We start from the raw sequence: 25433 nt of genomic DNA, 5'->3' as shown, positions 1-25433 counted from the left end.
AATTAGACTTAACTGATATTTTTGGAACATTACATCCAAAAAAAAGCAGAATACACATTGTTTTCAAGTGCACATGGAACATTTTCTAGGACTGACCACATACTAGGGCACAGAAAAAACCTCAGCCAATTTAAGAGTATAGAAATTATTTCAAGCATTTTTTTTTACCACAGTGACATGAAGCTAGAAATCAACCACAGAAAAGTAAATGAGAAAACAAAACAAAATGATTACATGGAAACTAAACAACATGCTACTAAAAGACCAAAGGGCCAACGATGAAACCAAAGAATAAATTTAACAATACCTTGAGATAAATGACAGTGAATACACAACCATACAAAAATTTACGGAATGCAGCAAACGCAGTTCTTAGATGGATGTTCATAGTGATACAGGTCTTCCTCAGAAAACAAGCAAAATCTCAAATAAACAACCTAACCTACCTCCTAAAATAATTAGAAAAAGAAGAACAAACAAAACTTAAATTTAGCAGAAAGAAGGAAATAATAAAAATCAGAGGAAATAAAAGATATTTTAAAAACAATAGAAAAAGAAATCAATAAAACCAATAGCTGTTTCTTTGAAAGGGTAAACAAAATTGACCAACTTCTGGGCAGGCTCACCAAGAAGAAAAGATAAATAATCCAAATAAACAAAATAAAAAATGAAAAAGGAGAAACAATAACCAATACCACAGAACTACATAAACCATAAGAGAATACTATGAAAAATTGTATGCCAACAATTGGAGAGCCTTGAAGAAATGGACAAAATTCTAAACATTTACAGTCCACCAAAACTGAATCAGGAAGAAATAGATTATTTGAACAGACTGATCACTCACATGTATACACACATATATGTATATATGTGTCTCTATATAAACACACAGAGTATATATGTAAGTAATTATATATATACATGTATACATATGCACATAATATTTTGAGCTATTTTAGGGTAAGTTACACATGTATAATAGTTTGACCCTTTATCGCTAAATATGTCAGTGTGTGTTTCCTAAGAATAGGGTTATCCTCTTACATTTTCACATCATAGTACAGTTATCAACTTTAAAAATTTACATGAATATAATCCTTTAATCTACAGTGCATCTTTCAATTTTGTCAGTTTCTTAATAATGTCTTTATAGAATAACCCCGACCAACTCCTCCAGGAGGCAGTCAACTGGGTCTGTGACTAAGCTCCAGTTAAAACTCTAGAAACCAAAGCTTAGGTGGGCTTTCCTGAATGCAAATTTTTCATGTCTATTAGCACACGTCATTGATGAGAGGAGTTAACACTGTCCATGACTTCACCAGGAAAGGACAGCTGGATGATCCGTGTTTGGAGACCTTCTAAAGTCTACCAATAGCATTTTTTCCTTTGTCTGATTTTAATTGGTATTCTTTCATTGTATTTTCACTATCTGGAGTCCTGGCTCTATATAATACATGATGTTCTCCACTTATAAATTTCAAAGGTTCAGACCCTGACGTTGAATGCAAAATACTACAATCAGATTTTGATCTGATTTTTAGAGGAAAACTATGATTAGAAAAAAGTTAAAGATTCCTTCTGTAAATCATCTTCTGGCACATTGCTTTAAATTTTTAACATTATTCTATACAAGTCTGTATGGATGTTCAGAGTGGACAGCTCATCTGTGCAATAGGATGTTTTATTCTAGATCAAAGAACAATTACCACTCTTAGTATGTGAGATATTTTAATGGTTATATTTAAACAGTTCCTTTTCTTTAAAGTTTTTGTTGTCTATTCAAAATCATCACTGAACTCAAATGCCAATCAACAGGGGCTTGGTTGAATCAATAATGCTGTATCTGCAAAGTAGAATACTATGTAACTATTAAAAGAGATAAATCTACCTGGCTTAACATAGAAAAATCCCCAAGATGGATTGTCAAATAAGAAAGCAAGCTATGAGGGATTTTAGAGTAGATACACAATTTAGTTGAGAAAATAAGTATGTGTTTACATATGTACCTGTGTATGTACAGACAAAGTTTGGAAGGATATACCCTATTTTATTAAAACAGTTACCTCTTAGAAATAAATGTAAATAGATTTTTAAAAATTTATACATTTAATTACTGATTGAAATTTTCATTAGGAGCTTGTATCACTTTTATATGCAACATTGAAAGAAAAAAATGACATATACCATGAGCGTTTGTAACTATATAAGCAAGTCTAAAGTTAATATTCAAAGCTCCTCATAATTTAGCCTCTGCTGATATTTCCACCATTACTGTTCACTTTGTTAGGATCAGTTGCAGTTTGCTTCTGGTTTACTAACTCTGTTTTGGCCAAAGCAATCTCCCTTTTCCTGAATATGCCTCATGTGAGTGTATAGTAATGTCTCTGAACACCTCCATTCACAGGGAGGAATCCTGGCCTCCTTTACATGCTAGCATGTGTTCTTCCATCATGTTTTCACATACCTAACACTCCTGCCTACCGATACCAAGAGCAGAATTGTCTGAACGACAGGGATTGTGTACCACTGCCATTGTTTTCTCCAAATCCCTGTGCAACCTGTAATTTACATAATTTATTTAGATTGCCCCATATTTTCTTTTTTTTTCACATGTTTATTGGAGTATAAATGCTTTACAATGTTGTGTTAGTTTCTGCTGTACAACAAAGTGAATCAGCTATATGTATACATATATCCCCATATCCCCTCCGTCTTGAGCCTCCCTCCCACCCTCCCTATCCCACCCCTCTAGGTCGTCACAAAGCACCAAGCTGACCTCCTTGTGCTATGCAGCAGCTTCCTACTAGCCATCCATTTTACGTTTGGTAGTGTATATATGTCAGTGCTACTCTTTCACTTCATCCCAGCATCGCCTGCCCCCTCCCCTGTGCCCTCAAATCCGTTCTCTACGTCTACATCTTTATTCCTGCCCTGCCACTAGGTTCATCAGTACGGCTTTTTAAAATTCCATATACATGTGTTAGCGTACGGTATTTGTTTTTCTCTTTCTGACTTGCTTCACTCTGCATGACGGATTCTAGGTCCATCCACCTCACTACAAATAACTCAATTTCATTCCTTTTTATGGTGGAGTAATAGTCCATGTATATATATATACGCAACATCTTCTTTATCCATTCATCTGTTGATGGACACTTAGGTTGTTTCCATATCCTCACTATTGTAAATAGAGCTGCAATGAACATTTTGGTACATGACTCTTTTTGAATTATGGTTTTCTCAGGGTATATACCCAGTAGTGGGATTGCTGGGTTGTATGGTAGTTCTATTTTTAGTTTTTTAAGGAACCTCCATACTGTTCTCCACAGTGGCTGTATCAATTTACATTCCCACCAACAGTACAAGAGGATTCCCTTTTCTGCACACCCTCTCCAGCATTTATTGTTTGTAGATTTTTTGATGATGGCCATTCTGACCAGTGTGATGTGATACCTCCTTGTGGTTTTGATTTGCATTTCTCTAATGATTAGTGATTTGCATTTCTCTAATGATTAGTGATGTTGAGCATCCTTTCATGTGTTTGTTGTCAATCTGTATATCTTCTTTGGAGAAATGTCTATTTAGGTCTTCTGCCTATTTTTGGATTGGGTTGCTTATTTTTTTGATATTGAGCTGCATGAGTTGTTTGTATGATTTGGAGATTAATCCTTTGTCAGTTGCTTCATTTGCAAATATTTTCTCCCATTCTGAGGGTTGTCTTTTCGTCTTGTTTATGTTTCCCTTTGCTGTACAAAAGCTTTGAAGTTTCATTAGGTCCCATTGGTTTATTTTCGTTTTTATTTCCATTTCTCTAGGAGGTGGGTCAAAAGGGATCTTGCTGTGATTTATGTCATAGAGTGTTCTGCCTATGTTTTCCTCTAAGAGTTTGATGGTGTCTGGTCTTACACTTAGGTCTTTCATCCATTTTGAGTTTATTTTTGTGTATGGTTTTAGGGAGTGTTCTAATTTCATTCATTTACATGTAGGTTGTTTATTTGAGATGTTTCTTGTTTTTTAAGGTAGGGTTGTATTGATAGAAACTTCGCTCTTAGAACTGATTTTGCTGCATCCCATAGGTTTTTGTGTCATCATGTTTTCATTGTCATTTGTTTCAAGGTATTTTTTTATTTCCTCTTTGATTTCTTCAGTGATATCTTGGTTATTTAGTAGTGTATTGTTTAGCGTCCATGTGTCTGTATTTTTTGCACATTTTTCCTGCAATTGATATTTAGTCTCATAGCGTTGTAGTTGGAAAAGATACTTGATACAATTTGAATGTTCTTAAATTTACCAAGGCTCGATTTGTGACCCAAGATATGATCTATCCTGGAGAATGTTCCATGAGCACTTGAGAAGAATGTTTATTCTCTTGTTTTTGAATGGAATGTCCTATAAATATCAATTAAGTCCATCTTGTTTAATGTATCATTTAAAGCTTGTGTTTCGTTATTTATTTTCATTTTGGATGATCTGTCCATTGGTGAAAGTGGAGTGTTAAAGTCCCCTCCTATGATTGTGTTACTGTCGATTTCCCCTTTTATGGCTGTTAGTATTTGCTTTATGTATTGAGGTGCTCCTTTGTTGGGTGCATAAATATTTACAATTGTTATATATTTTACTTGGGTTGATCCCTTGATCATCATGTAGTGTCCTTCTTTGTCTCTTGTCTTTGTTTTAAAGTCTCTTTTGTCTGATATGAGAATTGCTACTCCAGCTTTCTTTTGATTTCCATTTGCATGGAATATCTTTTTCCATTCCCTCACTTTCAGTCAGTATGTGTCCCTAGGTCTGAAGTGGGTCTCTTGTAGACAGCATAAATATGGGTCTTGTTTTTGTAACCATTCAGCCAGTCTGTGTCTTTTTGTTGGAGCATTTAATCCATTTACATTTATGGTAATTATTGATATGTATGTTCCTATTACCATTTTCTTAATTGTTTTGGGTTTATTATTGTAGGTCTTTTCCTTCTCTTGTGTTTCCTGCCTAGAGAAGTTCCTTTATCATTTGTTGTAAAGCTGGTTTGATGGTGCTAAATTCTCTTAGCTTTTGCATGTCTGTAAAGGTTTTAATTTCTCTGTCAAATCTGAATGAGATCCTTGCTGGGTAGAGTCATGTTGGTTGTAGGTTTTTCCCTTTCATCACTTTAAATATGTCCTGCCATTCGCTTCTGGCTTGCAGAGTTTCTGCTGAAAGATCAGCTGTTAACCTTATGGGGATTCCCTTGTGTGATATTTGTTGCTTTTCCATTACTGCTTTTAATATTTTTCTTTGTATTTAATTTTTGATAGTTTGATTAATATGTGTCTTGGTGTGTTTCTCTTTGGGTTTTTCCTGTATGGAACTCTCTGCACTTCCTGGACTTGATTGACTATTTCCTTTCCCTTGTTAGGGAAGTTTTTGACTCTAATCTCTTCAAATATTTTCTCAGACCCTTTCTTTTTCTCTTTTTCTTCTGGGACCACTATAATTCGAATGTTGGTGTGTTTAATGTTGTCCCAGAAGTCTCTGAGACTGTTCTCAGTTCTTTTCATTTTTTTTTTCTTTATTCTGCTCCCTGGCAGTTGTTTTCACCATTTTATCTTCCAGCTCATTCATCCATTCTTCTGCCTCAGTTATTCTGCTATTGATTCCTTCTATAGTATTTTTAATATCAGTTATTACATTGTTCATCACTGTTTGTTTGCTCTTCAGTTCCTTTAGATCCTTGTTAAATGTTTGTGTTTTTCTCCATTCTGTTTCTGAGATTTTGGATCATCTTTACTGTCCTTCCTCTGAGTTCCTTTTCAGGTAGGTTGCATATTTTGTCTTCATTTATTTGGTCTTGTAGGATTTTACCTTGCTCCTTCATCTGTAACATAATTTTTGTTGTTTCATTTTTTTTTTGATGGGAGGGGCTGTATTCCTGTCTTACTGGTTGTTTGGCCTGAGGCTTCCTTCAATGGAGTTTGCAGGAAGTTAGGTAGAGCCGGACCTTGGTGCCGAGATGAGGACCTCCAGGAGGCCTCACCTCAATTAATATTTTCTGGCATCTGAGGTTCTTTGTTAGTCCAGCAGCTTGGACTTGGTGCTCTCACCACAGGAGCTCGGGCCTGACCTCTGGCCTGGGAACCAAGAGCCTGCAAGCTGCATAGCATCATTAAAAAAAAAGGATAAAAAAGAATAAAAGGAGCAGTACAATAACAAAGAATAAATATAAAATTAGAACAATAAAAAATGTATTAGGAAAAATAAAAATATAATTGAAACAACTGCAACTGCAACAAGGGAAAACAAAACCACACCAGAAACAAGAAAAAAAAGTGGTGGGGGGGAACAACCCAAAAGGAGCAGAACAATAACAAAGTATAGAGAATAAAATAAAATTAGAAAAATAAAATGTTTATTAGAAAAAAATAATTATATTAATGAATTATCAAGAAGAAGGTAAAACAGCACCCCGACCTAAAAGAAGAGAAAAGGAAAAAAAAAAAAAAAGGCCTTGGCTCTTGGGGGTGGAGTTTGGGTGGGGGGGGTGGAACTTAGGCAGGGGCAGGGTTTAGGGTTGGGCAGGGCCTAGCCAGGGTGGTGACGTTTGAGTGTGGGGCAGGGCCTAGACTCAGGACCCACACAGCCAGAAAAGGCCTTGGGTGTGGGGACTAGGCTGGGCAACATTCAAGTGTGTGGTGGGGCCTCTGCCTAGGACCTACACGGAATGGGAGAGGCAGCACATCCAAAGGGGTTCTCTGGAGTGTGGATTTCGGGAGTTTGGAGGTAGGGCCATGGGTGAGGGTGTGTGTGCGGGGTTTAGGCCCAGGGTGTTTGGAGGGGGTCTCAGAAGGGGTCTCCTAGTGTAGAGGTGGGGCCCTGGGTGGGGGTGTAGGGGCAGGGCTTGGGCTCTACCTGGTAGGAGGGAGGCTCCCAGGGCAGAGGACTAGGCCTGGGAGCCCAACAGGCTCCCCGGTGCCTAAGTGGGCAGCGAAAGCGCTGGCCGTGTTCCTTTCTGTTCCTCCACGCCCTCCCCCATGGTCTCCCCCAGGGTCTCCACAGTCGCCGCTGGACCCTAACTGTGGGCTGGTCCCACTGAGTGTAGGAACTCCTACCCCCACCCATTTGCCCCTCAGGGGTGCAGGTCCCAGAGGTCTGGCCTTTACTTTTGATCCCCCTTTCCTCCCTCCCACTCCGTCAGGACCCACGCAGCTGGAGGGGTTTAGGTGGGCAGAGGATCAGGTCCGGATTTCATCAGGCTTCTGGGGCCCAAGAGAGTAGGGGAAACCTAGCCACCCTCCCTTTTGATCCTCTGCCCTCCCAGTGGTCCCCCAATTTCCCCCTCCAGGTGTGGGATCTCTTCCTCTCCCCCAGCTGCCCCTCAGGGGCGCCAGTCCAGTCCCACCTCCACTTCTCCTCCCCACTCACTCTCCCCATGCCCCATGTCGTACTTGGTTGCTGGGGGTTCCTCCTGTCCCCTTAGGCGTCCGTGGTCCCCTACCTGTGCCTGGTAGGTGCCCTAGTTGTGCCAAGATGCGAATTTCATGCCCTCCTAGTCTGCCATCTTGACTCCCCCATATTTTCTTTAGTGCTTTATAAGGGTAACTGGGTAATTAAGTATGAAAAGTGAAACCACTGATATAAGTCAGTTCTATATTCACTTTAATAACTGTTAGAACAAAATAGCTGTTAAAATATCTTACACACTGAAAGTGGTAATTGTTTTTTGATCTATGATTATGTATCTTTTGGCACAGAGAAGCTGCCCACTCTGGCCATTCATGTAGCCCTGTTTGGAATCACTTTAAAATGCTTATCTTAGATTTCTAAGTGCTTAAGGCCAATGTCCCGTTTAAAAAACATTCTTCCATACAGGTCCAGTGACCCCTTTTCAGCACCTTACTTATCTTTCTATGCCTTAGTTCTTCATTTGGTGATAACAGTAGTTCCTACCTGATAGAGTTGTTATGTGATTATATGAGGTAATGATATTTCGAACGTGCTTAAAATAGTTGTTTGGCATGTATTAGTGATGTTTCATTTAATCCTCACTTGGGACTTATCTTGAGAGCTTAGTAAAACACCATTCAAATATAGCACTTAAAAGAGTGCCTGGCACACAGTAAGTATTCAGAATAATTTATGGAAATAATTCTTCTTAATTTTTTTCTCCTCGTCTGAATCCTCCCCAGCCACATTTCACAAAAGTATCTTAGCACCTTTTATGCTCTTTTGTCTCAGGGCAGGCTTGTATTTCAGTGCTAACTTGCAGAAATTTCCTGGACGATATATTCCTCTCCTGGGTTTTGATCTTTAAAGGCTGAGCATCCTGGAAAGATGATACTAAGTGCCTATGTTTAGGATTGGAATTTTGGAGGATGCACATTGATGGTGACAGGATTTTGGAAGGAATGGGAAGCAGTTTGAAGGTGAGATTCTAGAGGCTCCTAGTCTCAGCGTACATCCCCAAGTACATACATGGCGTAAAATCAAATAGCTTTTAGATTATAGACTTGCATAATGAGGATTTCTGCTGTGGCCACAGAAGACTGCAAGATGAAGCTCTTTCTCTAGAATGTCCTAAATTATGGGTGAACCCTGAAGGTGATACACCCAGCAATGGCAGAGATCAGAATTTCCTAGCAGCCCATTAGGCTTTTGAGGCTGAATATAATTTGATTAAATGAAAATAAAATCATTGATCATTCTTGCATACCCTATAAAATGAGATTCACAGCCCTTAACCAGAGAAATTGGGTCCTTTTATAGGCTAACTTTGTCCCTGTCAAACTGGGATATGCACCTCCTGATGATCCAGAAGGACAGTTGAATATTTAATAACCTGAGCTCCAGGATCCATTACCCATCTAATAGCTGTTCTTTGGAGGAAATGCAAATGACTTTTTCCTAATCTTTATTCAAGGATGAGTCTTAAGAAGCTCTGGAAACATAAACAGCATGAGCTCCATCGAGAATAGTGCAGAACAAGCACACATTAAATAGTAAACTAGAAGGAATCTGAAAGAGTGAATGGTGGTCATTTTGAAGTAAAAATTCTAAACCCAGTGGTGGATGGTAGGACAGATAATGACACATCTAGTCACCACAGACTCCCTAATAAAGCATAAACCTTAGCTTTGTTGCAAGGATGAAAGTAAGAATAATCTCCCTTAATGGGAGCAGCAGACCAGAGGTGTTTAATCACCTAAAATCACTGATGGTAAAATCACCTCATCGTGCTCATGGAGGCAAGGATCATTTACACACACTTCAAGTCACCCTTGACAAACAGGCTCTTTGTTGATTTCATTAAGTGCCGAACTTTTCTCACCCACCTCGCCTCAGGATGCACACATTTCATTTCCATGCGTGTTCTGGGAGGACAGTCCATGTCATTTGCCAGCATTTCGGCCAACATATACATAATCAAATGCAGCCACCATGGAACACGGGCTGAGAAACAATCCATCCAGTGTTTAATGAGTAACATTAGCATGCTCTTAAAAGCACTAATAGCAAGTTTCATTACTGTTCATTTTAGTGTGGATGGCAGCTATCCAAAACCTAACCATGTACTAAATTCATTTTAGTAAAAGCAGAAAATAATAAATAAAATAAATGATTGTAATTACAAGTTACTTCTAGAAGTTAGACTTATATTAACATGACATTAACTCAGAAAAGAAACACTTTCTTCTTTTATTTTTTCCAGATTACAATTTTCTTTTAGGAAACCCCTTCTCTCCTACAGTGACTTTCAATCTAATATTGTCTTCAAATTAATTTTCATTATTTTATTATAAAAGTGATGTTATTATACTTTTTGGGATTTTGATCCTGAGGATCAGAAATTGTTCAGAAGGCATTTGGAGTTTTCTATAAATTTGTTTATATTGACTTTTGCAGTATCCACTCCCACTGCTTTCTTGTGTGCCTTCCTATACTTCTTCCCTTTCCAGTCTCTTCAGGATGTTCCCCAGCTCCTTTACAGCTATGGTTCTGGATGTGATTTTAGTTCTGCAAGTCACACATTCTCACGGGGACATGGATTTGGAATTTTCTGGTGCAGATGGTGGCAGAGGTTCTCAGTTGCTGGAGTCACCAGCTTCAGCGGTGTTTCCTCATTTGAGAATCTGCTTCCTCACCATTGCAGAGGCAGTAGCTGTTGTGGCAGCCTGGTGTGGCCAGAACCTCAGTCTAGGGTCTGTTGCTTCCCTTCTCTCTAATTGTAAGCTTTTCTACTTCAGGTATCTAGGAAAGTTTCTATGCTCTACAGCTGAACCCTGAGTAAGACTGCCTTGGTGCCTACTTCATAGATTGCAAACATTTTGGTGATTAAATGGGATACTTGCATACAGTTTCCTTAGCCAAATGCCTGGCACAGAGTGGATAATAAATATTAGCTTCTATTTTTCCCCTCATAATGCCTAGGGTGGTTCAATGTGAACCTACCTGATAGAAAAATTAAATCCTCAGTATACTTTTTAGTTACATGGTGACTACATATGACACAGTAGAGAAAGACATAGAGACAGTGTGTTATAATGGCAGGGCCAGAGAGTGGTGAACAGTATTTAGAGTAAAATGATCTAGGTTCAACTCTCAGACCTACTTATTGTTTGGCCTTGAGCAAAGTTTTCTGGGGTTTATTTGTTCCAGCTACAGTGGGAGATGAACTGCGTTTTCTTTAATGTTTCTCAAGTTTTTAAAATTCTGAGACTTATATTCTAGCTTCATTTGCTTCTAATTTTCAGTAATGATTTGAAATAACAAGAATGTTCACTTCTTTAGATGACTCATTGTTTAAGGCATATGATAGCAAACGATGAAGTTGTTTTTTTTTTTTTTAAGACCTGCCTGATGCTTGCCATCATAAAAGGTGAATTAAGCAATGCAAGGAAGAAAAAAAATAGAGGTGAGGATAGTACATTTAACGCATTTGGGAGGGTAAAGAAAAAAGTCCTCTTAGTTTAGTTTGTCTTATCAGTGACAAACTGAAACTGGTTTTTCATAGTAACACCTGGTCATTATTCTAAAAATATGAAACTTGAGGCCTGTTTGTTGTTGTTGTGTTTTTGTTTTTTTACAGTTAGAAACCTTGATTACAGTGCTACATTTAGAAAATTTAGACAAGGCACTCTGAGGAACTGAAAATTGTAGAAGAAAATAGAATCTCTTAAGGGTGTAGGAAGTAGATACAATCTCTGGCAGAGAAAAGCAGTTTTCACAAAAATATAATAGAGAAAGATAACTGAACTTATTATAAAGGCACCTAACTAAAAGGGAAAAATCAGTAGAGGAAAGGAAGTTATCTCCTAGTCTTAAGCTGTTTAAGGTCTTGGGATGCCAGGAAAGATGCAAAATGCCATTTATTCTTTTTCTTTCTCTCTCAAAACTGCTTTAAAAATCCACGAAAAAGGGCTTCCCTGGTGGCGCAGTGGTTGGGAGTCTGCCTCCCGATGCAGGGGACGCGGGTTCGTGCCCCGGTCCGGGAGGATCCCACATGCCGCGGAGCGGCTGGGCCCGTGAGCTGTGGCCGCTGAGCCTGCGCGTCCGGAGCCTGTGCTCTGCAACGGGAGAGGCCACAGCAGTGAGAGGCCCGCGTACTACCAAAAAAAAAAAAAAAATCCACGAAAAAATCAAGCCTGCCTTTTAGCTATTAAAATTGAATTTTTAAAAAAATGACATGGGTTCAGATTTGGATTGACATTATTGACTAGTTACTCTTCTTTTCATACAAATGATAGCAGTATCAGTGTTTGAATCTGGCTCATTTGGTTACGAGGAAGAATTCAGTCAGATTATTGCAGTGGACCAATGGTTGTTATAATTACATATGGACTCTGACTGGACCTGGAAGCTTAGGCGTAGAGAGAAATATTTTGCTCCCTCTCTGAGTCTTTGGTGCTCTGTGTCCATCTGCTGTATTCCCCATTCCAACCTCTGGAACTTATCTGCTGACGCTGGTTTTCTACATCTTCATTGTCCAGCTTGCCTATTTGCGTAGGTTACTTCTCCTAGATTATCTTTGTCCCCTTTCTACAGCACACATTTTTTTCTCTAACTTGTATTTTAATCTCATGTATAACATAGGAAGCCTTGCCTCTGTTGGGGTAAGGAAAGCATTTTCCTCTTTTCTCCTCAGAGCAACTCCTTCATTTGGGAATATGTAACTAATATGATTGAGGGAATTGGGACCTGGGCTGCCAAGAATTTACCACTCGTTCTTATTCTCATTCTCTTGTTCTTTCTGTTTCTCACTAGTTTCACTTCAGAGGGAAAGAAAGAAATCCTTTTTTTTTTCTTTTTTGGCCGCACCACGCAGCATGGGGAATCTTAGTTCCTCAACCAGGGATTGAACCCGCAGTGGAAGTGCATAGTCTTAACTGCTGGACCACCAGGAAAGTCCTGAAAGAAGTCTTGATTTTAAATTCCAAGCTGTATTCTGGCTTTACCAGAATGACAGCTGTTAAATTTCCCCTTTTGATTTCTATGTATATTGATCTACTGGTTCAAGATCCATAAGGCAGTGATTCTCAACTGGAAGTGATTTTGATAGGGGACATTTGACAATGTCAGAAAACATTTGTGATTGTCAGGACTGAAGAAGGAGATTCTACTGGCTTCTGGTCATTAGAGTTCAAGGATGCTGCCAAACATCATTCAATGCACCAGGTAACAACCCGCGTAAAAATAACAATAATAATACTGCTATATTTAAAATAGATAACCAACAAGGAGCTACTGTATAGCACCAGGAACTCTGCTCAATACTCTGTAATAACTTATATGGGAAAAAAAATTCGATAAAGAGTAGATACATGTATACGTACAACTGAGTCACTTTGCTGTACACCTGAAGCTAACACAGCATTGTTAATCAACTATACTCCTATATAAAGTAAAAATTAAAAAAATTTTTTCTAGCCCCAAATATCAGTAGTGCCAAAGTTGAAAAATTCTGCCATACGAGAAGTAAAGGGTTTGAGATTAATTATTGCCTTTTTATTCAAAAACTATTTTATTACCGTTTCTAACTATCTAATCTCTCAATTACACCCTTCCAGATTCCCAGGGAAAGATATGAATGGTGAAGCCTATTTTTGAACTAAGCTCCACAAAGCACAGCCTTCTGCCAGTCCAAGGGTTCAAGTTCCTTAGTCCAACCCGAACAACTATGACTCACAAGGTATCAGCTATGATTATAAAATAAAACATGGACATGTTAGCTCTTGTCTCTAAAAAAGGTAGATAATTTTTTTAGAAGGAGATGTGATTAGGTAGGAATCATAAAACATGTTCAGACCAAAAAAAAATATAATTTCCTTAATACTTAATAACTTTTAATTGATGACAAAAATCAAGTGAGTCTTCTATCATGTACATTTTAAGCCAACATGATTCAGTAATATTGTTTTGGATATTCAGTTACTATATTTGTGAGAACACTTAATTTTTATTATCTCTGAGAAAAAGGAAAAAACTAATTACATATTGGATTAATTTGTGAGTTTCCTATCCTTAGGTACCCTGGGGGTCTATAATTCTTACTTCCAGGAACTCTTTGTAAGCCTTTTTTCCAGAAAAGAGTTTCAGACCAGGAATGCAGAGGCAAAGCAGAACACATTGTAGATGCTAATATTCACTAGAAGAGGAGCAAGGGAGCTGTTTTCGAAGGAGTGAGAAGGAGTGTTGTGCACAGATTCTGTTATGACTTTAATGGAAACAGTGCATGTCATTCCCACACAGCTTGCTGAGTACTTGCCCCTGAGAATATAGTGATTAGAATGAATGATGTGCTGGGATTAAAACACTTTACTGTTTAGTTCTATTTGTTGGGAAACATTTACTGATTCTAGCCCTGGTTTCCCTTATGATATGATTAGGCAGAGAGGAGTCACTTTCCTGAGGAAACTGAGGTCACAGCGTTCTCTCACGATATAAAGCTCGTGAGGCATGTGGAAGAGCTGAGATCATGGATTTGGAAAGGATCGCCATAGAGTTGTTAAAATAAAATTTTCTACAGATAACTTACTGATCTAGTTGACTTCTATTCAGTGATTCATGACTTGGGTACTGTTTAATCTAACAGGTAGAAAGGAGCTCTGAAGAGCAGTACAAGGTGAGAGCTTTTTATAGACCAAAGTGAGCAGGGTCAAGGATGATATACTGGTCATTTGCTAATGGGTTAATGAGAGTTCCTTTCCTTATATGGAACAAGGAGCTGGATAAGGGTTTGGTAAGCAGGCAAGCATGATTGGTTGGTTGACCTGGGCCTTCCTTTGCTTGGAGAGCCCAGGTAGGGAAACTTAGATAAATTTTGGTTTGCTGATGTGGGGCTTAGCATGAGTGATTCCATCTTGGACCTAATCTGGTTACTTTGACAGAGTCCTTGGCCTATCACATAGTCTTTACTATGCAAATAGGGCCAGTCACTTCAGAATTTTGAGAATTGATCTCAGTATCTTTCTACTGAAGACAATAACTGCTTTCCAGCATTGTGGCAAGACATTTAAGAGCTTCCATCACAGCTCCAGCGCAACATAACCACGTAACCAGTTCTGTGAATGCTGTCATGTTCTGGAATATTATCGTGCCTCACTTTTCTGTTTTGTAAATTTGGGAAGATTGTATCTGCTTCACAGGGTTTTTTGAGAAAGAAATGAGTTACTAATAATGACTGCAAAGCACTTGTGACAGTGTCTGTCTCAAATGTTATTATCATTGTTAATGCACGTTGAGCTTTTAGCTCAGTGCTTGAAAACCTGGCAATCATTCAGTCAATGGTAGCTAGTTTTTACACAGTGCCCGGTATTATTATTGCTAGAAACAAAGAAAAATAACAATTTACGTCAAGGGAGAATCCAGTAAATGATCTATGAAGGTCTGTTATTGCCTAAACCAACATATGCTTTGTGATAGTGATTAGGCTGGGTGGGAGCCATCAGTCAAGCCAGAAGGATGAGGCAAATGAGGAAACCTTTTCAGAAGACATGTGGATGATTCTAGGGAACTGGATGACGTTTTGGTTGGGGGCATAACTTCACAGTAATTGAACACTCCCCAAATATCATTTTTAAAGTAAACTTACCTTATTACTGTTAGTTGGAGGCATAAATTTCCACTCTGTGAATGCCCTGTGCATTTGTGGATCCGATTGCAGGGTTAAACAAAATCAACAGAGTCCTTCCATCCCATTCATTTCTAATGCAACCTGTATTGCTACCATCAGCAGCAAAATAAAATCTTTTCCATTTACCTCTGACTCAAAAAGCAGAGGGAGAGGCATTTTGAGATAGTTTAAATAGGGAAATGGAGATTTAGAGGTTAAGTGATGGGTTTAATGACAGTGGTGCTTCATGTTAGTACTGTATTTCATTTTTCAAAGTATATCCTCATAAATAATCTCCTTGGATCTATACAACTAAATAGAATAGAAACAAGAATATAAGACTGTTATCTCCGTATAACAAATTAGAAAGCTGATGTTTCTCTATCAGATGTATACTCAGGCTAAACTGGAGACATTGATTCCAGCTCTCACTGTTACGTAGGGGAGCTTCTCTTGCTATCATTGTAAAGCCTACAGCATTTCCCCAGCATTGACTTTATTCTGATTTCTTTAAAAATAAACTCCTGGGCTTCCCTGGTGGCTCAGTGGTTGAGAGTCTGCCTGCTGATGCGGGGAACATGGGTTCGTGCCCAGGTCCGGGAAGATCCCACATGCCGCGGAGCAGCTGCGTCCGTGAGCCACGGCCACTGAGCCTGCGCGTCCGGAGCCTGTGCTCTGCAACAGGAGAGGCCACAACAGTGAGAGGCCCGCGTATCACAAAAAATAAATAAATAAATAAACTCCTGCTAGTCTTTCTTGAATTAGATGCTGATAGACCTAAGAAAATGAGTCTAATTCCTCTTCCCCATTAGCCCTAAAGCTAACATACCTGCAGATCTTCTAAGTTACTCTTTTCTCTAAATCAGACTTCCCTCAGTAGTCTGAACTTATCTATCACAAATTCTAGAACTTTCATCATACGTCAGAAAAATGTACTTTATCCACTTCCCTGAAGAAAGAAAACAAGTATAATTCACTCAGCTAATATTGACTGATGGCCAACAGTATTAGAATCTTATTGTGTGTTTATGTACAGTCATGAACAAAAAAGATACAGTCCTTGAAATTAGGTAATTTGCTTATTAGGGCAGGGACATAGGTGATATTCATGAAATAATTTAAAATTTTATTCAGCAGTAAGTTGCCATGAAAAAAATAAAATAAAAAACAGTGTTCTTGAGCATTATATTATATTGAATGGAGCAAGAAGTTATCCCTGAGGAAATTGCCTTTGAAAGACAAAAAAGGAGCCAGGCATTCAAAAATCTGGGACAAGAGAGAGCCAAATAAAGGAAAATGTTAGTGCAAAGATGGGAGCCAGGCTGGTGTGATCAAAGGATCAAGAGGATTCCAATAAATAAGGGCTAAGTTGAATAAGGGGGCAAATGAGAAGAATTGAAGTTAGGGACATAGGCAGGGACAGATATTCTGGGGCCTTAGGATGCCCCATAAAAGGGATTTGGATTTTATTCTAAATCCTAGTGCTATCTATTGGTTTTGAGTGTGGAGAGACTTGATCTGATCTCATTTTTAAAAGAATACGCTGGCTGTTTTAAGAAAAATGAATTGTGGGGAGGCAAGAGTAGAGTCTGGGGACTAGTGAGAGGCTTCCAGTAAACCAAAAGAGATTATCATGTTCAAACAAGGACTTGATGATGCATTGTCTTGCCTTAGAGTTGGGGCGGATGGTGATTGAAAGGGAAGAATTGGACACTTCCTAGCTGGGGATTTGAGTAGCTGGGTGGACAACGCTGTCCTCACTTGAAGTAGGAAAGACTTAGGGTGAGAGAAAAGGTCTTGGGGCTGGGGACAAATGGGTAGTTCTGGTTTTAAAAAAATTATGTCTGGAATTTATATTTTGTTTTAGATGTGTTCTCACTTATATGCAGTACAGGGTAACAGTAGTTTCCCTTGAATTTGAGCCGTTATTTCTATTATATCAGCCTCAGGTTGTAGTTGTTTATTAAGCAGTCATGTGTAGAAAAAAATGTATTCAGTGAAAAACTATGCATCCTTTCTCTCTCTCTCTCTCTCTCTCTCTCTCTATATATATATATATACACACACACACACACAGACACGTACTTTTTTTTTATGCAGCCTTCTTAGATTTCCCTTCTTGGTTATCAGATTCTAGCTCTGTTTCTTGTCTCTGAGCTATTTTGCAACTCTTTGTAAGTTGCAGGTAACTAATAGATATATAAACTCTTCTCTGTGCAGTAGTGATTTTAATTGAGTACCTTTTTTCTGTGGAAAACTGGTTTTGTCCACATTTGCAATTAATTTCAACATTCCTTTACTCCATATGAATTTTTCTTCCTTTTCCCTTCATTCAGTTACAACATCTGCTTGATTTCCTCATCTAAGTAAAGTAAAATCTTTAATGTGCATTCCTTTTTATATCTGTATGAGAATCATAGCTTTACTTTTTCCTAAAAATGATCTTTTAGCACAGTTCTCACCAATGGCTCATATTGCTCTCCTGGGCAGATGAACACCCATACATTTTCACACAAACTACTGTAAAGTTGTGCTCCCGAATTCTGTATTTAATAATGTGACATTAACACATTTCATTTCATATGATGCCAATTTCCCAGAAAAATCCTGGACTCTCATGTGAAATACCCAGAATCAATTTTGCCAGTACAATTATGAATTCAAATGTCAAATGATTCATTTTATACCTCAGCCCCAAGAACATTGCATCCTCCTAGTGGAAGGGAGAATTTCTAATGATCAGTCTTTGAGCTTCCACAAGCCATTTAGTAAAATTTTAGACACTTTGTGTACAACAGAATTAGTTTGTCAATAATGAAAGATATCATTGAGTGTTTCTAAGCAAATTCATACATTGCCTCTATTCTCAGAAGTGTATACTTCAGTGACTAAGGTTCTGAGAGATTGTAATTCATTAATTCTTAGAGGAAACTTACTTGAAGTTATATTCTAAAACTGTCTTTTAAAAAAGATTAGCTCATGACTCATAAATTGGAGTGGTTCATTTTTTGTCTTGTCAAGGAAGAAGAAAACGTACTTCACTGACAAGGAAAAAGAAACATTGCATCTTTGGCAAAGGTGCAGTTTAAATATTTAGAAAATTGTGATTCATAAGTCAAAAAAGGTAACGATATAATATCATTTCCAGAGCTGTATCTGTGCAAGCACTTTTTGTACTCATATAACATTAATTGATTTTAAGGTATCATTTGTATAAGTTATTATTAACATTGAAAATATAAATCATGAAGATTAAATGACACAATTAATTTACAAAAAATAAGTTCATCTAACGTTTATTTTGTAAGACTTTTTAAAAAATATTATGCCAGGCCTGGCAAACTTTAACAAATATTTTAATTTCTTATAAATCATTTTTTGAATGTGACTATTTTAGAGGAATTATAGATGAAAACAGAGTTTTGGTTGACAAATTGAAAACTTCACAAAGAAAGAAGCATAGATTTATTGATTGATATAGCTAATATGTTTATGGCATCTGTGAGAGCCACGTATACAGGTAGATTGTGAGATGGGTTGATGATTACCAATTTTGTTCTGACGTTATGAAAATAAAAACTCAAATGTTACACAAAACTTATTCTTTGAGTTGGGGTGGATGGTTATTGAAAAAGAATAATTAGATGCTTTCTATTTTGGGGATTTCAGTAGGTGGGTGGACACTGTTGTCCTGACCTGAAATAGGAAAGACTTATGGTGAGGGGGAAGGTCTTGGGGCTGGGGTAAGAATGGATAGTTCTGTTTGTAACAAACTTACTTCTAGAATTCACATTTTATTGTAGATGTGTTTTTACTTGCATGCAGTAGAGGGTGACTGTAGTCTTCCTGGGACTTGAGCCTTTATTTCTGTTATATCAGTCTCAGGTTCAGTTGTTTGTTTAGCAGTCATGTGTGGAAAAGAAAGATGTATTGCATGGAAAACTATGCATCTTCCTTAGATTACCATCTGTAAAATGCTTACTTTAAAAACCTTAGTTGAACTTACTTTTATCCATACTGGGTTGACATTTTTGGTATATTTTTAACAGTTCTAAGACAAAATATTTCACTTGTCATTGAGAGATTATACACTAGACTTGGGGAAACGTGGGGGCTATCCTGATGAGGCCTCTCATTTACATTTCCTCATTTGTGAAAGAGAAAATATTTAGTTTCTGGAAACTTGGGGTTGCCTCCCCCCTCTTTATGTTAGACTACATTTTGAATTGGCCTTAGAGTTCCTTCAAATAAAGCAACAAGCAATAAATGGATATTTTCATACTTCTATAAGCTCTCTTCTTGAAGGAGAGATCCCTTGTAGTATTCACCATTTTAGCTCCAGAACCTACATTGTTGATGGTTGAGGGTAGATCTCATAGAGGTGTCTTTGCCTTACTGGGGAGTCTTTGTATGGCTTATAGGGTACAATTCTAAGGTCAAAAGGAAAGTGATTGACTCTATCCCTAACATTTCTCAAGGACCCGTGATGATAGAGAATCACAACTCTCTTCCCACATTTGGTACCCTAAGAGGTAGATTTCTGTTTATTCTGTATAAGAAATATTTTTATTTATTACTTTATTTTATTTTATTTTATTTTTTGCGGTACACGGCCTCTCACTGTTGTGGCCTCTCCCGTTGCGGAGCACAGGCTCTGGACGCGCAGGCCCAGTGGCCATGGCTCACGGGCCCAGCTGCTCCGCGGCGTATGGGATCCTCCTGGACCGGAGCACGAACCCGTGTCTCCTGCATCGGCAGGCGGACTCTCATCCACTGCAGCACCAGGGAAGCCCAAGAAATATTTTGAAAAGAAGCAAACATCATTTCTAATCAAAGAGATGTTTTTCAAAGGAGTTCTTCAAAATGTACGTGTTCTTTTCCTTTGGGATAGTACATAAGACCTACCTTCTGGAAAGGTACACACATATCAAATCATGTGCTTCTTCCTTAAAAGGAAAAATTCATGTTTGGTCAACCCTCTTTACTTCCCATAAGGAAAAATTAACTCATTTCTTAGAGTGTCCAGAGAGTCTCAAGCTCATAATGAGTATTTTATGGAAATTTTCTCATAATTGAAGATTAATGTTTAGTTTATGATTTTATTTCAATAATCTCTACCATATTTATTTTTAACCCATTGCACAAATGGGGTAACATAAGTTGACTAAAGCAGTATAACAAAGATTTTATGTTTGATGGACTTGGGAAGAGGGAGGAATAAGAAGTTTTTACACCCTTTTTCTCACTTGTTCCCAGCAGTGATCTCAAGTTTCAGGACAGTCTGGATGGCAAATAGGCGAATAGAGAAAAGTATGCTTTGTTTCTGTGGCAGTCTCAGAGCCAATGACTTCTCTGGGAGAGAGGTAGCTTATCCAGCCTAAAATTTTGAGACTGAAAACTTGGAGGGAAGCTGGTCCAAGATTTCTGCAGGATAAAACCCTTGGTGCTACTGCCAGAATAGAATAGATGTCTGGTTTGTGATATTAGTTATCTATTACATTCTTGGAAAGGCTAAATATCAGCTTCCCTGGTACCCAGCAAATGGCGATAGGTCAATTACTGCTGCTCTAAATGAATATTTTTAAGCAACTTTTTTCCCTTGGCATTATTTAAAGCATAAGTGGTTAGATTTATTTATTTATTTTTCGCCAGCGTATACATGTCAATCCCAGTCGCCCAATTCATCACACCACCACCCCCACACCCCCGTTGCTTTCCCCCCTTGATGTCCATACGTTTGTTCTCTACATCTTTGTCTCAGCTTCTGCCCTGCAAACCAGTTCAAGTCTACCATTTTTCTAGGTTCCACATATATGCATTAATATACGATATTTGTTTTTCTCTTTCTGACTTACGTCACTCTATGACACTCGCTAGATCATCCATGTCTCAAGAAATGACCCAATTACGTTCCATTTTATGGCTGAGTAATATATATGTGCCACATCTTCTTTATCCATTCGTCTGTCGATGGGCATTTAGGTTGCTTCCATGACCTGCCTATTGTAAATAGAGCTGCAATGAACATTGGGGTACATGTGTCTTTTTGAATAATGGTTTTCTCTGGGTATATGCCCGGTAGTGGGATTGCTGCATCATATGGTAATTCTATTTTTAGTTTTTTAAGGAACCTCCATACTGTCCTCCATAGTGGCTGTATCAATTTACATTCCCACCAAAAGTGCAAGAGGGTTCCCTTTTCTCCACACCCTCTCCAGCATTTGTCGTTTGTAGATTTTCTGATGCTGCCCATTCTAACTGGTGTGAGGTGATACCTCATTGTAGTTTTAATTTGCATTTCTCTAATAATTAGTGATGTTGAGAAGCTTTTCATGTGCTTCTTAGCCACGTGTATGTCTTCTTTAGAGAAATGTCTATTTAGGTCTTCTGCCCATTTTTGGATTGGGTTGTTTGTTTTTTTAATATTGAGCTGCATGAGCTGTTTATATATTTTGGAGATTAATCCTTTGTCCGTTGATTTGTTTGCAAATATTTTCTCCCGTTCTGACGGTTGTCTTTTCGTCTTGTTTATGGTTTCCTTTGCTGGGCAAAAGCATTTAAGTTTCATTAGGTCCCATTTGTTTATTTATTTTTTTAATTTCCATTACTCTAGGAGGTGGATCAAAAAAGATCTTGCTGTCAAAGAGTGTTCTTCCTATGTTTTCCTCTAAGAGTTTTATAGTGTGTAGTCTTCCATTTAGGTCTCTAATCCATTTTGAGTTTTTTTGTGTGTATGGTGTTAGGGAGTGTTCTAATTTCATTCTTTTACATGTAGCGGTCCAGTTTCCCCAGCACCGCTTATTGAAGAGACTGTCTTTTCTCCATTGTATATCCTTGTCTCCTTTGTCATAGATTAGTTTACCAATCTAGGAACGTGGGTTTATCTCTGGGCTTTCTATCCTGTTCCATTGATCTATATTTCTGTTTTTGTGCCAGTACCATATTGTCTTGATTACTGTAGGTTTGTAGTATTGTCTGAAGTCAGGGAGTCTGTTTCTTCCAGCTCCGTTTTTTTCCCTCAAGACTGCTTTGGCTATCCGGGGTTCTTTGTGTCTCCATACAAATTTTAAGATTTTTTGTTCTAGTTCTGTAAAAAATGCCATTGGTAATTTGATAGGGATTGCATTGAATCTGTAGATTGCTTTGGGTAGATAGTCATTTTCACAATATTGATTCTTCCAATCCAAGTACAGGGTATATCTCTCCATCTGTTGGTATCATCTTTAATTTCTTTCATCAGTGTCTTATAGTTTTCTGCATACAGGTCTTTCCTCTCCCTAAGTAGGTTTATTCCTAGATATTTTATTCTTTTTGTTGCAATGGTAAATGGGAGTGTTTCCTTAATTTCTCTTTCAGATTTTTCATCATTAGTATATAGGAATGCAAGAGATTTCTGTGCATTAATTTTGTATCCTGCGACTTTACCAAATTCATTGATTACCTCTAGTAGTTTTCTGGTGGCATCTTTAGGATTCTCTATGTATAGTATCATGTCGTCTGTAAACAGTGACAGTGTTACTTCTTCTTTTCCAATTTGTATTCCTTTTATTTCTTTTTCTTCTCTGATTGCTGTGGCTAAAACTTCCAAAACTATGTTGAATAATAGTGGTGAGAGTGGACACCGTTGGCTTGTTCCTGATCTTACTGGAAATGCTTTCAGTTTTTCACCATTGAGAATGATGTTTGCTGTGGGTTTGTCATATACGGCCTTTATTATGTTGAGGTAGGTTCCCTCTATGCCCACTTTCTGGAGAGTTTTTATCATAAATGGGTGTTGAATTTTGTCAAAAGATTTTTCTGCATCTATTGAGATGATCATATGGTTTTTCTTCTCAGTGTGTTAATATGGTGTATCACATTGATTTATTTGCGTATATTGAAGTATCCTTGCATCCCTGAGATAAATCCCACTTGGTCATGGTGTATGATCCTTTTAATGTGTTGTTGGATTCTGTTTGCTAGTATTTTGTTGAGGATTTTTGCATCTATATTCATCAGTGATATTGGTCTGTAATTTTCTTTGTTTGTAGTATCTTTGTCCGGTTTTGGTATCAGGGTGATGGTGGCCTCATAGAATGAGTTTGGGAGTATTCCTTCCTCCACAATTTTTTGCAAGAGTTTGAGAAGGACGGGTGTTAGCTCTTCTCTAAATGTTTGATAGAATTCACCTGTGAAGCCATCTGGTCCTGGACTTTTGTTTTTTGGAAGATTTTTAATCACAGTTTCAATTTCATTACTTGTGATTGGTCTGTTCATATTTTCTATATGGTTCAGTCTTGGAAGCTTATACCTTTCTAAGAATTTGTCCATTTCTTCCAGGTTGCCCATTTTATTGGCATAGAGTTGCTTGTAGTAGTCTCTTAGGATGCTTTGTATTTCTGCAGTGTCTGTTGTAACTTCTCCTTTTTCATTTCTAATTTTATTGATCTGAGTCCTCTCCCTCTTTTTCTTGATGAGTCTGGCTAATGGTTTATCAATTTTGTTTATCTTCTCAAAGAACCAGCTTTTAGTTTTATTGATCTTTGCTATTGTTTTGTCTCTATTTCATTTATTTCTGCTCTGATCTTTATGATTTCTTTCCTTCTGCTAACTTTGGGTTTTGTTTGTTCTTCTTTCTGTAGTTCCTTTAGGTGTAAGGTTAGATTGTTTATTTGAGATTTTTCTTGTTACTTGAGGTAGGCTTGTATAGATATAAACTTCACTTTTAGAACTGCTTTTGCTGCATCCGATAGGTTTTGGATCATCTTGTTTTCGTTGTCATTTGTGTCTAGGTATTTTTTGATTTCCTCTTTGATTTCTTCAGTGATCTCTTATTTAGTAACGTATTGTTTAACCTCCATGTGTCTGTTTTTCCCTGGAATTCATTTCTAATCTCATAGCATTGTGGTTGGAAAAGATGCTTGATATGATTTCAATTTTCTTCACTTTACTGAGACTTGATATGTGACCCAAGATGTGATCTATCCTGGAGAAGGTTCCATGTGCACTTGAGAAGAAAGTGTAATCTGCTGTTTTTGGATGGAACATCCTATAAATATCAATTAAATCTATCTTGTCTATTGTGTCATTTAAAGCTTCTGTTTCCTTATTTATTTTCATTTTGGATGATCTGTCCATTAGTGTAAGTGAGGTGTTAAAGTCCCCCACTAGTGTGTTACTGTTGATTTCCTCTTTTATGGCTGTTAGCAGTTGCCTTATGTATTGCGGTGCTCCTTTGTTGGGTGCATATATATTTATAATTGTTGTATCTTCCTCTTGGATTGATCCCTTGATCATTAGGTAGTGTCCTTCCTTGTCTCTTGTAACATTCTCTATTTTAAAGTCTATTTTATCTGATATGAGTATTGCTACTCCAGCTTTCTTTTGATTTCCATTTGCATGGAATATCTTTTCCATCCCCTCACTTTCAGTCTGTATGTGTCCCTATGTCTGAGTGGGTCTCTTGTAGACAACATATGTATGGGTCTTGTTTTTGTATCCATTCAGCAAGCCTGTGTGTTTCGGTTGGAGCATTTAATCCATTCACGTTTAAGGTAATTATCAATATGTGTGTTCCTATGACCATTTTCTTAATTGTTTTAGGTTTGTTTTTGTAGGTCCTTTTCTTCTCTTGTGTTTCCCACTTAGAGAAGTTCCTGTAGCATTTGTTGGAGAGCTGGTTTTGTGGTGCTGAATTCTCTTGGCTTTTGCTTGTCTGTAAAGCTTTTGATTTCTCCATTGAATCTGAATTAGATCCTTGCCGGGTAGAGTAATCTTGGTTGTAGGTTCTTCCCTTTCATCACTTTAAGTATATCATGTCACTCCCTTGTGGCTTGTAGAGTTTCTGATGAGAAATCAGATGTTCACCTTATGGGAGTTCCCTTGTATGTTATTTGTTGTTTTTCCCTTGTTGCTTTCAGTAAGTTTTCTATGTCTTTAATTTTTGCCAATTTGATTACTATGTGTCTCAGCGTGTTTCTCCTTGGGTTTATCCTGTATGGGACTCTCTGCTCTTCCTGGACTTGGGTGGCTATTTCCTTTCCTATGTTAGGGAAGTGTTCGACTATAATCTCTTTAAATATTTTCTCGGGTCCTTTCTGTCTCTCTTCTCCTTCTGGGACCCCTATAATGCGAGTGTTGTTGCGTTTAATGTTGTCCCAGAGGTATCTTAGGCTGTCTTCATTTCTTTTCATTCTTTTTTCTTTATTCTGTTCCGCAGCAGTGAATTCCACCATTCGGTCTTCCAGGTCACTTATCCATTCTTCTGCCTCGGTTATTCTGCTATTGATTCCTTCTAGTGTAGTTTGCATTTCAGTTATTGTATTGTTCATCTCTGTTTGTTTGTTCTTTAATTCTTTTAGGTTTTTGTTAAACA

The 25433-nt window shown here is 37.8% G+C and overlaps 1 long non-coding RNA gene across 3 annotated transcripts in view; it reads left to right on the top strand.

The window, feature by feature from the left end:
* Positions 1-6135: 6135 nt before the first annotated feature.
* Positions 6136-25433, top strand: part of LOC149749781 (uncharacterized) — a 76344-nt gene continuing 57046 nt past the window's right edge. The window contains exons 1-5 of one of the 3 annotated variants that reach the window (XR_016392523.1): positions 6136-6753; positions 8209-8396; positions 12232-12642; positions 13035-13156; positions 18101-20926. This is a non-coding gene — a long non-coding RNA (uncharacterized LOC149749781). Of the gene's footprint in view, positions 6754-8208; positions 8397-12231; positions 12643-13034; positions 13157-18100; positions 20927-25433 lie in introns of those variants that run through there. The other 2 variants (XR_016392521.1, XR_016392522.1) reach the window with 2 other exon arrangements.

The sequence above is a fragment of the Delphinapterus leucas genome, chromosome 3 (assembly GCF_059928025.1).
Source record: "Delphinapterus leucas isolate spDelLeu-1000000601 "Yukka" chromosome 3, BTC_Dleu_Yukka2, whole genome shotgun sequence".
NCBI lineage: Eukaryota > Metazoa > Chordata > Mammalia > Artiodactyla > Monodontidae > Delphinapterus > Delphinapterus leucas.
This window is presented reverse-complemented; position numbering and strand designations above follow the sequence as displayed.